The sequence below is a fragment of the Oncorhynchus masou genome, unplaced genomic scaffold, assembly GCF_036934945.1.
Source record: "Oncorhynchus masou masou isolate Uvic2021 unplaced genomic scaffold, UVic_Omas_1.1 unplaced_scaffold_1431, whole genome shotgun sequence".
Taxonomy (NCBI): Eukaryota; Metazoa; Chordata; class Actinopteri; order Salmoniformes; family Salmonidae; genus Oncorhynchus; species Oncorhynchus masou.
In genome coordinates this window covers 111,679-125,421 of record NW_027004270.1, presented here as the reverse complement: position 1 = coordinate 125,421, position 13,743 = coordinate 111,679, and positions in this window count along the sequence as shown.

Genomic DNA, 13,743 nt, shown 5'->3' with positions numbered 1-13,743 from the left:
TAAAACACTGAAAGTTACATGTTTCAATAGTCTCACACTCCTTATCACAATATCTACAGCATTAACATCGGGATCATCACCTATTGTTCCGGCGCCGACAGAGATGGCCGCCTCGCCGCGTTCTAGGAAACTATGCAGTTTTTTGTTTTTTACGCGTTATTTCTTACATTAGTACCCCAGGTCATCTTAGGTTTCATTACATACAGTCGAGAAGAACTACTGAATATAAGATCAGCGTCAACTCACCATCAGTACGACCAAGAATATGACTTTCGCGAGCGAATCCTGTGTTCTGCCTTTCACCCAGGACAACGGAATGGATCCCAGCCGGCGACCCAAAACAACAACATTGTAAAAGAGGGAAACGAGGCGGTCTTCTGGTCAGACTCCGGAGACGGGCACATCGTGCACCACTCCCTAGCATTCTTCTCGCCAATGTCCAGTCTCTTGACAACAAGGTTGATGAAATCCGAGCAAGGGTAGCATTCCAGAGGGATATCAGAGACTGTAACGTTCTTTGCTTTACGGAAACATGGCTCACTGGAGAGACGCTATCGGAGTCGGTGCAGTCAGCGGGTTTCTCCACGCATCGCGCCGACAGAAACAAACATCTTTCTGGTAAGAAGAGGGGAGGGGGCGTATGCCTTATGGCTAATGAGACGTGGTGTGATCACAGAAACATACAGGAACTCAAATCCTTCTGTTCACCTGATTTAGAATTCCAAATGTAGACCGCATTATCTACCAAGAGAATTCTCTTCGATTATAATCACAGCCGTATATATTCCCCCCCAAGCAGACACATCGATGGCTCTGAACGAACTTTATTTGACTCTTTGCAAACTGGAATCCATACATCCCGAGGCTGCATTCATTGTAGCTGGGGATTTTAACAAGGCTAATCTGAAAACAAGACTCCCTAAATTGTATCAGCATATCGATTGCGCAACCAGGGCTGGCAAAACCTTGGATCATTGTTATTCTAACTTCCGCAACGCATATAAGGCACTGCCCCGCCCTCATTTCGGAAAAGCTGACCACGACTCCATTTTGCTGATCCCTGCATACAGACAGAAACTAAAACAAGAAGCTCCCATGCTGAGGTCTGTCCAACGCTGGTCCGACCAAGCTGATTCCACACTCCAAGACTGCTTCCATCACGTGGACTGGGATGTTTCGTATTGCGTCAGACAACAAAATTGATGAATACGCTGATTCGGTGTGCGAGTTCATTAGAACGTGCGTTGAAGATGTCGTTCCCATAGCAACGATTAAAACATTCCCAAACCAGAAACCGTGGATTGATGGCAGCATTCAAACTGAACGTGCGAACCACTGCTTTTAATCAGGGCAAGGTGACTGGTAACATGACCGAATACAAACAGTGCAGCTATTCCTCCGCAAGGCTATCAAACAAGCTAAGCGTCAGTATAAAGACAAAGTAGAATCTCAATTCAACGGCTCAGACACAAGAGGTTTGTGGCAGGGTCTACAGTCAATCACGGACTACAAAAAGAAAACCAGCCCAGTCACGGACCAGGATGTCTTGCTCCCAGCCAGAGCTGCCAGTCTGCATGGAACAGCCAGAGCTGCCAGTCTGCATGGAGCAGCCAGAGCTGCCAGTCTGCAAGGAGCTGCCAGTCTGCAAGGAGCTGCGAGTCTGCAAGGAGCTGACAGAGCTGCCAGTCTGCATGGAACAGCCAGAGCTGCCAGTCTGCAAGAAGCCACCAGAGCTGCCAGTCTGCATGGAGCAGCCAGAGCAGCCAGTCTGCATGGAGCAGTCAGAGCCGCCAGTCAGCATGGAGCAGCCAGATCCGTCAGTCAGCATGGAGCAGCCAGATCCGTCAGTCAGCATGGAGCAGCCAGAGCTGCCAGTCAGCATGGAGCAGCCAGAGCCGTCAGTCTGCGAGGATCCGCCAGTCAGCCAGACTCTTCCAGATCTGCCAGTCAGCCAGACTCTTCCAGATCTGCCAGTCAACCAGACTCTTCCAGATCCGCCAGTCTGCCAGACTCTTCCAGATCCGCCTGTCCGCCAGGATCTGCCAGAACCGTCAGTCAGCCAGACTCTTCCAAATCCGCCAGTCTGCCAGACTCTTCCAGATCCGCCAGTCAGCCAGACTCTTCCAGATCCGCCAGTCAGCCAGACTCTTCCAGATCCGCCAGACTCTTCCAGATCCGCCAGTCTGCCAGACACTTCCAGATCCACCAGTCTGCCAGGACAGGCGGGAGACTCCGGCAGCACAGGAGAGGAGGAAGGCTCTGGCAGATCCTGGCTGACTGGCGGATCTGGAAGAGTCTGGCAGACTGGTGGATCTGGAAGAGTCTGGCAGACTGGCGGATCTGGAAGAGTCTGGCAGACTGGCGGATCTGGAAGAGTCTGGCTGACTGGCGGGCTGCCCCTCAGTCCAGTGTAATTAAGGGTTGCCGTGGCTAGGAGGTCGCGGAAGCGGACAAGGTGGGGGACTAAGACTACCACGCTGCTGCCGGAGTCTCCCGCCTGTCCGGCGCTGCTGCCGGAGTCCGAAGAGCCCCTCTGTCCCGATTTGCCCCTCTGTCCCGAGCTGCCCCTCTGTCCAGAGCTGCCTCTCTGTCCAGAGCTGCCCCTCTGTCCAGTGTTATTAAGGGTTGCCGTGGCTAGGAGGTCGCGGAAGCGGACAAGGTGGGGACTAAGACCACGGTGAAGTGGGGGCCTCGTCCAGCACCAGAGCCGACACCGCGGACAGATGCACACCCAGACCCTCCCCGATAGGTTCAGGTTTTGCGGCCGGAGTCCGCACCTTGGGGGGGGGGGGGGTACTGTCACACCCTGACCATAGTTTACTTAGTATGTTTCTATGTTTTGGTTGGTCAGGGTGTGATCTGAGTGGGCATTCTATGTTGGATGTCTTGTTTATCTATTTCTATGTCTGGCCTGATATGGTTCTCAATCAGAGGCAGGTGTTAGTAATTGTCTCTGATTGGGAACCATATTTAGGTAGCCGGGGTTTCACTGTGTGTTTGTGGGTGATTGTTCCTGTCTCTGTGTCTACACCAGACAGGACTGTTTAGGTTTTCGTTCATTCATTATTTTGTTAGTTATTTCATGTCTAGTTCCGTTTTATTAAAGAACATGAATAACCACCACGCTGCATTTTGGTCCGCTTCTCCTTCACCAGACGAGAACCGTTACACATATGTATACGTACAGTGCCTTGCGAAAGTATTCGGCCCCCTTGAACTTTGCGACCTTTTGCCACATTTCAGTTTTCAAACATAAAGATATAAAACTGTATTTTTTTTGTGAAGAATCAACAACAAGTGGGACACAATCATGAAGTGGAACGGCATTTATTGGATAGTTCAAACTTTTTTAACAAATCAAAAACTGAAAAATTGGGCATGCAAAATTATTCAGCCCCCTTAAGTTAATACTTTGTAGCGCCACCTTTTGCTGCGATTACAGCTGTAAGTCGCTTGGGGTATGTCTCTATCAGTTTTGCACATCGAGAGATTGACATTTTTCCCATTCCTCCTTGCAAAACAGCTCGAGCTCAGTGAGGTTGGATGGAGAGCATTTGTGAACAGCAGTTTTCAGTTCTTTCCACAGATTCTCGATTGGATTCAGGTCTGGACTTTGACTTGGCCATTCTAACACCTGGATATGTTTATTTTTGAACCATTCCATTGTAGATTTTGCTTTATGTTTTGGATCATTGTCTTGTTGGAAGACAAATCTCTGTCCCAGTCTCAAGTCTTTTGCAGACTCCATCAGGTTTTCTTCCAGAATGGTCCTGTATTTGGCTCCATCCATCTTCCCATCAATTTTAACCATCTTCCCTGTCCCTGCTGAAGAAAAGCAGACCCAAACCATGATGCTGCCACCACCATGTTTGACAGTGGGGATGGTGTGGTCAGGGTGATAATATAAATAATAATAATATATCCCATTTAGCAGACGCTTTTGTCCAAGGCGACTTACAAGTCGGCTGGGGCCACTACTTTACATATGGGTGGTCCCAGCGGGAATCGACCCACGACGCTTGGCGTTGCAAGCGCCATGCTCTACCGACTGAGCCACACAGGACCCCACAGTGTGATGAGCTGTGTTGCTTTTCCGCCAAACATAACGTTTTGCATTGTTGCCAAGAAGTTGAATTTTGGTTTCATCTGACCAGAGCACCTTCTTCCACATGTTTGGTGTGTCTCCCAGGTGGCTTGTGGCAAACTTTAAACGACATTTTTTATGGATATCTTTAAGAAATGGCTTTCTTCTTGCCACTCTTCCATAAAGGCCAGATTTGTGCAATATACGACTGATTGTTGTCCTATGGACAGAGTCTCCCACCTCAGCTGTAGATCTCTGCAGTTCATCCAGAGTGATCATGGGCCTCTTGGCTGCATCTCTGATCAGTCTTCTCCTTGTATGAGCTGAAAGTTTAGAGGGACGGCCAGGTCTTGGTAGATTTGCAGTGGTCTGATACTCCTTCCATTTCAATATTATCGCTTGCACAGTGCTCCTTGGGATGTTTAAAGCTTGGGAAATCTTTTTGTATCCAAATCCGGCTTTAAACTTCTTCACAACAGTATCTCGGACCTGCCTGGTGTGTTCCTTGTTCTTCATGATGCTCTCTGCGCTTTTAACGGACCTCTGAGACTATCATAGTGCAGGTGCATTTATACGGAGACTTGATTACGCACAGGTGGATTGTATTTATCATCATTAGTCATTTGGGTCAACATTGGATCATTCAGAGATCCTCACTGAACTTCTGGAGAGAGTTTGCTGCACTGAAAGTAAAGGGGCTGAATAATTTTGCACGCCCAATTTTTCAGTTTTTGATTTGTTAAAAAAGTTTGAAATATCCAATAAATGTCGTTCCACTTCATGATTGTGTCCCACTTGTTGTTGATTCTTCACAAAAAAATACAGTTTTATATCTTTATGTTTGAAGCCTGAAATGTGGCAAAAGGTCGCAAAGTTCAAGGGGGCCGAATACTTTCGCAAGGCACTGTATATACTGTACTCTATATCATCTACTGCATCCTTATGTAATACATGTATCACTAGCCACTTTAACTATGCCACTTTGTTTACATACTCATCTCATATGTATATACTGTACTCGATACCATCTACTGTATCTTGCCTATGCTGCTCTGTACCATCACTCATTCATATATCTTTATGTACATATTCTTTATCCCCTTACACTTGTGTATAAGACAGTAGTTTTGGAATTGTTAGTTAGATTACTTGTTGGTTATTACTGCATTGTCGGAACTAGAAGCACAAGCATTTCGCTACACTCGCATTAACATCTGCTAACCATGTGAATGTGACAAATAAAATTTGATTTGATTTGATCTTCTTTAAGAAATACACCATGCTCAACCATACGATCTACAAGACAGTCTTCTTTAAAAGTACACCATGCTCAACCATACGATCTACAAGACACTCTTCATTAAAAGTACACCATGCTCAACCATACGATCTACAAGACACTCTTCTTTAAGAAGTACACCATGCTCAACCATACGATCTACAAGACACTCTTCTTTAAGAAATACACCATGCTCAACCATACGATCTACAAGACACTCTTCTTTAAGAAATACACCATGCTAAACCATACGATCTACAAGACCCTCTTCTTTAAGAAGTACACCATGCTAAACCATACGATCTACAAGACACTCTTCTTTAAGAAATACACCATGCTAAACCATACGATCTATCTACAAGACACTCTTCTTTAAGAAATACACCATTCTAAACCATACGATCTACAAGACGCTCTTCTTTAAGAAATACACCATGCTAAACCATACGATCTACAAGACACTCTTCTTTAAGAAATACACCATGCTCAACCATACGATCTACAAGACACTCTTCTTTAAGAAATACACCATGCTCAACCATACGATCTACAAGACACTCTTCTTTAAGAAATACACCATGCTCAACCATACGATCTACAAGACACTCTTCTTTAAGAAATACACCATGCTCAACCATACGATCTACAAGACCCTCTTCTTTAAGAAATACACCATGCTAAACCATACGATCTACAAGACCCTCTTCTTTAAGAAATACACCATGCTCAACCATACGATCTACAAGACCCTCTTCTTTAAGAAATACACCATGCTCAACCATACGATCTACAAGACCAAGAAAAATAAATGTAAAGGAAAAAGCAGGATCTTAACTCTACACAACACTCACTCATACAATTCCCAGCATGCACCAAACACTCTCAGCATGCAGAGAGAGATTGTCCAGACAGACTGTTTTAACACTGTTAATTTGACCACCAGAGAAGAGAAAGAAAAGTGTTATGAGCTGAACAATATGCCAGTGAAAAGGAGGACAGTACCAGGTGACCCAGTTGGGGTTTGTGAATATTATGATTTCCCAATTCAGCCAATTCAGTTGCAGTAATTCGGTTACAGATTTCTTGGTAATTCCACTAGCATTTTGGTAACGGAATTACGAGTTTTAATCACTTAATAATTCACCCAAAAAACATACATCAGAAAAATCACTAGAACTAATTGTTAGCTCCACCATTACTTCTGTGACCTTTCATTATCCCCCCTCCTCACAAAGACAAATGTGAAAATATCTAGAAGTTATGTGGGGTTTAAGTAACGGAATTACAAGGCACAAGGTAATATTTCTGAAACTTAAAGAAGGTTAATGATTTCTCCAAACCCAAATGTAAGTGTTGATAATAGTAGTCAGGGGTCTTTATGTCTACATGATTCTGTTTTTATGTAGTTCTGATATTGGACATTTTAAGACTTTTTCTGGCAATGTTTTCTATGATCTCTTTTATATCTGTTGACCCAGAAATCAAAGCCTTCACTGGTTCAAAAACATATCTAGAATTACATTTACCAAAAATATACACTCTTAGATTTCATTTGACACCCAATTACACATGCTCCTATGAACGATGCATTGGTGCTCAAATCAAATCAAATTTTACTCGTCACAACACATGGTTAGAAAATGTTATTGCGACTGTAGCGAAATGCTTGTGCTTCTAGTTCCGACAGTGCAGCAATATCTAACAAGTAATATCTAACAATTTCACAACCAATACATAATAGACAATCCTTTTACATGGAAATGCCCTACTGTACCTCTAGAGATACTATCCATCCCCGACTAGAAATAAAGTGGTCGGGCTGGTTGCTACTGGCCTCTCCAGCTTCAGGCTGAATCACACCCATGATGAGAGGAGGTTTACTGGACACACAGGGAGAAACTACAGTCTGAATCCCACCCATGATGAGACTACCTTTAAGGCATAAGGGTTTGGTTAATGTTAGGGTTAAGGTTAGGGTTAGGGTTAAGTTTAGGGTTAAGGTTAGGGTTAAGGTTAGGGTTAAGGTTAGGGTTAAGGTTAGGGTTAAGGTTAGGGTTAAGGTTAGGGTTAAGGTTAGGGTTAAGGTTAGGGTTAAGGTTAGGGTTAAGGTTAGGGTTAAGGTTAGGGTTAAGGTTAGGGTTAGGGTTAAGGTTAGGGTTATGGTTAGGGTCAGTTTTAGGTTTTGGTCAGACGGGCTGTCAATGGGATGTTGGTCAGAAAAGTCCATGTAGTCTTTCCCTTCTCAAACCTGTCCTCCCCTGACCAGCTCATATCATGTATTCCACCACCAGCACACCTGATTCACTAATCAGAGGTTTGGATGATTAGTTGACCAGTGGAACAAAGTGGACTGGATCTAGGTGAACTATGTGGAGAGTCTTCCAGGGACAGTACAGTACAGACGGAGAAGCTAACAACAGTGTAGTTTACTCAACTCATTCAAACTATCATGAATATTGTTTAGAGAGAAGATCTGCACAAGGGCATAAAGTTTAAGATATAGCAAGAAAGGACAATATGCAAGGTAGCCAAAGTGGAATCAAAAGTCATAGGCCTAATCATCAATCAAATATGAAATATAAAACCCAAATATAATCTACATATAAAGACAACATGTCATCTACATGTGTTATAGAATAGCTCCCTTCTCACATCCCAGGTCATGTTTGGACTGGAACGAGAGAACTCAACGGGCTATGCGCATCTCCCCAATAGCCTACAGACAACTTTCCTGAGTGCAATGTCATTAATGTGACCGATATGTACAGTATAATAACATAGTGAAGAAGGAAGAGATCCCACCTCTGACGCACAGCAGAGACATCGCTGCTGAGATTTCCCTGGAGCAAGAGTCCCTCAAGAATTTAAAAACAGTCATTGCGTTTCAATGAATGTCCTCCCCAAACGCTTGTTGCATCGTGAACTATCCTCCCAGTCCCTTGGGAGTTCAGCGGATGGATGATGCGCCGCTGCCATTTACTTGGATGAGAAGTTGGACGAACGCTCCTCCAGCTCACGATACGAAATGGTGGAGAACTGCAGTGTGGTGATGTGTCGTTCACGAACGAACGGCTCTTTCTGAACGGATCTTTTTGTTGAACCTCGGGAACCGAATTGCATCGGTGAAAGAGCCATTCACCCGGCTCTATGATTTGCAAACTGCTACTACTGTTTGTTGAGCTCAGAACAACGTTTTTCTGTAGATAAATTACAACATCATTATCTAAAGGGGTGAATCCTCACTGCAGAAATTACAAATAGTGGGGAAAGAGTTGTGATTGTATGTTTGTTTGTACAGTTATGGCTGTAATGTTATTATTTTGTGTTCTCACTAAACACCCACATTTGTATTTGTGTGGGAAATGTGTGTAGGCTATGTTTGCTGTTTGTATTTCATTGAACTTTAGGCCCATACAAAGACAAATCACACATCATAGAATTCCAAATAACCTTAGGCAAAAATACACGAAATAAAAGTCAAGTGAAAATAGTTATAAATGTCTTTATCAATTATGAGTAGCGAAACGATATGACTTTTGGACACTGATGCGCAGGAGAACCCCTAGCTGTCAATCAAGCAGGCGCGGTGAACGGATTATGACCATCAAGCGTTCCAAATGACGCAACAATACAGTTCTAGAACAGAGAAAGTTAATGCGAAGATAGTATTCGGTTCCACACTAAAACTGCGCTTTGACACGTGTGATTTGAGGTGAGTCAAATATTTACAGAAGTTTACAATACATTAACCATCCGCTAGCCTACTTAGCCAATAATTCTGTCATGGTAAGATAACACACGTGAAGGTGAACGTTAATGTATTTTAAATATTTTTTATTTCTGACATTATATAGCTAGCCTTATAAAATGCAATGATTTATTATAGCTTTGTTATTTCTGTTGCTATCAATCACTCCATCTGTATCTACTCTTCTGTCTGTCGGACTATCTGAATTGTCTGTGTACTGTCGAGCCAGAAAGGTTCTTTCACATAGGTTCATATTCACAAAGTCTCATAGAAGGAGTGCTGATCAATAATCAGTTTGGTCTTTTAAATTAAACTGAATACGTTTTGATGGACAGGAGGCGACCTGATCCTAGATCAGCACTCCTATCCTGAAACACTTTGTGAACACAATCCAGGTGTACTGTGATTATGAAGTTGTGATGAGGTATTATTATATTAGTTGTGCTGATGCATGATGGGTTGTAGGCTAGAGCTTGAGGACTCAACTCTGAAGACTGTTTCACTGACCTGGTGAGTAAATGTTGTGTACAATGGCACCATCTAGTGACAGAAATATAGAAACACACATTGTTGCTGAACGAAGGCATCTCTTTATTTTCCAGAAATAAAACTTGTAGACCTTTCCTGCAGCCTCTGAGGAGATGGACAGCTCTTCTTCTTCTGGACGATCTCCGTCTCCTACTGGGACTGTCTTCTTACCCCCTCCTATCATGTGGAACAGTCTGTAAGTCATTCATCACATAACCTAGCTGTGGTCCAGGGCATTATGTGTGGCTTGCTGAAGGAAGGCTCAGTGTCTGCAAGCTGTACGTAACGCCCTGGACCAGAGTGACACATGACCCACCTCTGGCCATCATGGACAGTCAACTCATCACATTCACCTACTGTAAGTCACAGTTGTGTGATTTGTGTTATTAAAGACAGTTAAATTGAGCAGAAGTTGAATTATTATTGTAATATTGTAGTAAATTGTCTGAGTTCACTTCCTAAATAATGTGTTGACATTCCTTTGCTCCCAGCTACCAGCAGGCAGAGATGGAGGTTCACTTCCAGAGAGAAGAGAAGAAGACCTGTACAGAGAAGGAAGCCCACATGCTTGAGTTGAGGGGAAGGATCGAACGATCCGAAACCAGAAAAAGGAGATGGACAGACTTCAAGTGTGCCTCTGGGAGGAGGAAAAGAAGAGGAATGGTGGAAAGGAGAAGGACATTGAACAATTACAGTCTGAGACAGACCATCTCCGAGCCCTTTTACAAGATGAAAGGAGGAGAAGAAGAGTAGAAAGGGGTATCATGAAAGAGTGGAAGGCTGAGATCCTGAGACTGAGGGAGGCAGAGAGCCAGAGGGAGGCAGAGAGCCAGAGGGAAGCAGAGAGACAGAGGAGGCAGAGAGCCTGAGAGATGCAAAGAGACAGAGGGAAGCAGAGAGACAGAGGGAGGCAGAGAGACAGTGGGAGGGAGAGAGACAGAGGGAGGCAGAGAGACAGAGGGAGGCAGAGAGACAGAGGGAGGCAGAGAGACAGTGGGAGGGAGAGAGACAGAGGGAGGCAGAGAGCCACAGAAACGAAGGATAACCAAAGGAAAATGCAGGAGATCCACAGACTCAAACAACTGCTGGATCTACTGATGGTGGACCTACAACTGGCCCACGTAAGACATGTCATTGTTATTATTAAAAGGCAGTGTATATTCACCCAGCTGAAAATGAATAGTGGCAGACAGCGGTACGCTAACCCAATGTTAACTTGTATTCCTTTCCTTAACCCTTACCTTAACCTCACTGAAACTATACCTAACCTTTACCTTAACCCAACCCTGAGTCCTGAACCTAACCTTCATTTATCTCAACCCCTCTGCCTTTCTTCTGCCGGTTGAATATCCACTTCCTTATTAACGTCATTACTGTTGTTGTTGTTGATAACTGTATCTGTGCAGGTTGGAAATAGTTGCATTAGTGAAGCATCATTTGTAGGAGTCATTTCTACAAGCATAAACATCAGAGGCAACATTGTTGTAACATCACACAAATTGTAACAGGAATTTCTCAAACACCTAACTGAATGGGCAAGAAGGTTGTGTGTTTGTATTTGTACACATTTTGGACATAATTAATTCCATAAAATGTCTCCATTTTTTCAAACCATGATAATACATTAATTGACAATGAATTGTCCAGATGAATTGATCAAAATGACCCTGCTATTGATGTTGTCCAGTGTTTGATTCAATTACCAAGCTCTAGGTTGTATTTCTGTGTATCATTCTCTGCAAATCCATTGAAAGTATGTCTTGGTAATAGATTATCACTAATTTTACCTTTTAAAATGAAGCAAGAGATTGAGAGATTGAGGCTATGGCAGAAAGTCATGGAGGATCAGCGACCAAGACTGGCCTGGAACAACAAACCTATTGAGACAGGAAGAGAGGGGAAAGAGAGAGGAAAGAGAGAGAAAAGCAGAATTGGAAAGTCAAGAAATGAAGAAGAAAGTGGAACAGGCAGAAGAAACGATAAAAGCGTTAGAACGAGAGATTGAGAGATTGAAAGAGATTGAGAAGGAAATAACATTTGAAAGAGAAAGAGACGTGCGTATTGCAGAGAATGAGAAAGACAAACTGGTTAACGAAAAGGTAAAAGAGTTAGAGAGAGAGGTTGAGAGACTGAAAGAAGAAATGACAACAAAAGAGATTCAATACAAAATCAAATTTGAAAGAGCGAAAGAAGCGTTTAGAAGACAGAATGAGAGAGTGAAACAGGTTAACCAAAATGTCCTAGTGTTAGACAGAGAGGTTGTGAGAATGAAAGAAGAGATTAGATTGAAAGACGAGACTCAACCAGAGAGAACATTTGATAGAGACAGAGAGAGAAAAATGATTGGAGACGAAGTGAAGAGGAGATGAAAAATAGAGTGGAGAGAGAGATGGAGATGGAGACAGACCTCATCAATGACAAAAAGACGTCTGAATTGGAGGAAGTCTTCAAGAAAATCAAGGAACAGCGGATAGAATTAGAAAATATGAAAACAGACAAATATAAATGGAAACAGAACCAAATGGACACGGAGGATAAGATGGAGGGTGAGGACAACAAACAGAAAGAGGTAGAAAGAAAGAGAATGGAGAAAACACTAAAACAGAGACAACAAGAAGATGAGAAGAAGAAGGAGATAGAGAGAGAAGAAGAGAGACGCAAACAGAAGCACATAGAGATGGAAGAGGAAGAAAGAGAGAGGGAAAAAGAGAGACAGAGGCAGATTGAAAGAGAGAACGATGAAGAAAGATGTATACAGAAGCAAATAGAGATGGAAGAGGAAGAAAGAGAGAGGGAAAAAGAGAGACAGAGGCAGATTGAAAGAGAGAACGATGAAGAAAGATGTAAACAGAAACAAATAGAGATGGAAGAGGAAGAAAGAGAGAGGGAGAAAGAGAGACAGAGACAGATTGAAAGGAAGAGAATGGAGAAGAGACAGAAAATTATGGAAAGAGAAGAAGAGAGACAGAGAGAGATTGAAAGAGAGATTGAAGAAGAAAGATGTAAACAGAAGCAAATAGAGATGGAAGAGGAAGAACGAGAAAGGGAGAAAGAGAGACAGAGAGAGACCAAAAGGAAGAGAATGGAGAAGAGACAGAAAATTATGGAAATAGAAGGAGAGAGACAGAGAGAGATTGAAAGAGAGATTGAAGAAGAAAGATGTAAACAGAAGCAAATAGAGATGGAAGAGGAAGAAACGAAAAAGGGAGAAAGAGAGACAGAGAGAGATCAAAAGGAAGAGAATGGAGAAGAGACAGAAAATTATGGAAATAGAAGAAGAGAGACAGAGAGAGATTGAAAGAGAGATTGAAGAAGAAAGATGTAAACAGAAGCAAATAGAGATGGAAGAGGAAGAACAAGAGAGGGAAAAAGAGAGACAGAGGCAGATTGAAAGAGAGAACGATGAAGAAAGATGTAAACAGAAGCAAATAGAGATGGAAGAGGAAGAAAGAGAGAGGGAGAAAGAGAGACAGAGACAGATTGAAAGGAAGAGAATGGAGAAGAGACAGAAAATTATGGAAAGAGAAGAAGAGAGACAGAGAGAGATTGAAAGAGAGATTGAAGAAGAAAGATGTAAACAGAAGCAAATAGAGATGGAAGAGGAAGAACGAGAAAGGGAGAAAGAGAGACAGAGAGAGACCAAAAGGAAGAGAATGGAGAAGAGACAGAAAATTATGGAAATAGAAGGAGAGAGACAGAGAGAGATTGAAAGAGAGATTGAAGAAGAAAGATGTAAACAGAAGCAAATAGAGATGGAAGAGGAAGAAAGAGAAAGGGAGAAAGAGAGACAGAGAGAGATGGATGAGAAAGAGAGACGACAACAACAAGAGGAGAGAAAGATAATGTTTGAGAGAGATCAAGAAGAAGATATATGGAAACAGAAGCAAATTGACATGGAGGAGGGAAGAGAGAGGGTGAACAAGAGACAGAGAGAGATAGAAGAGATACAGAGACGACAACAACAAGAGGAGAGACAGAAACAAAAAGAGAAGGAGAAAGAAAGGGAGAAAGGCAATGAGAATCAGAGAGATGGAATTAAAAGATCAGCAACAGAAAGAGATGGAGAGAGAAAATATGATTATGAGAGAAAGGAGAAAGCAGGAA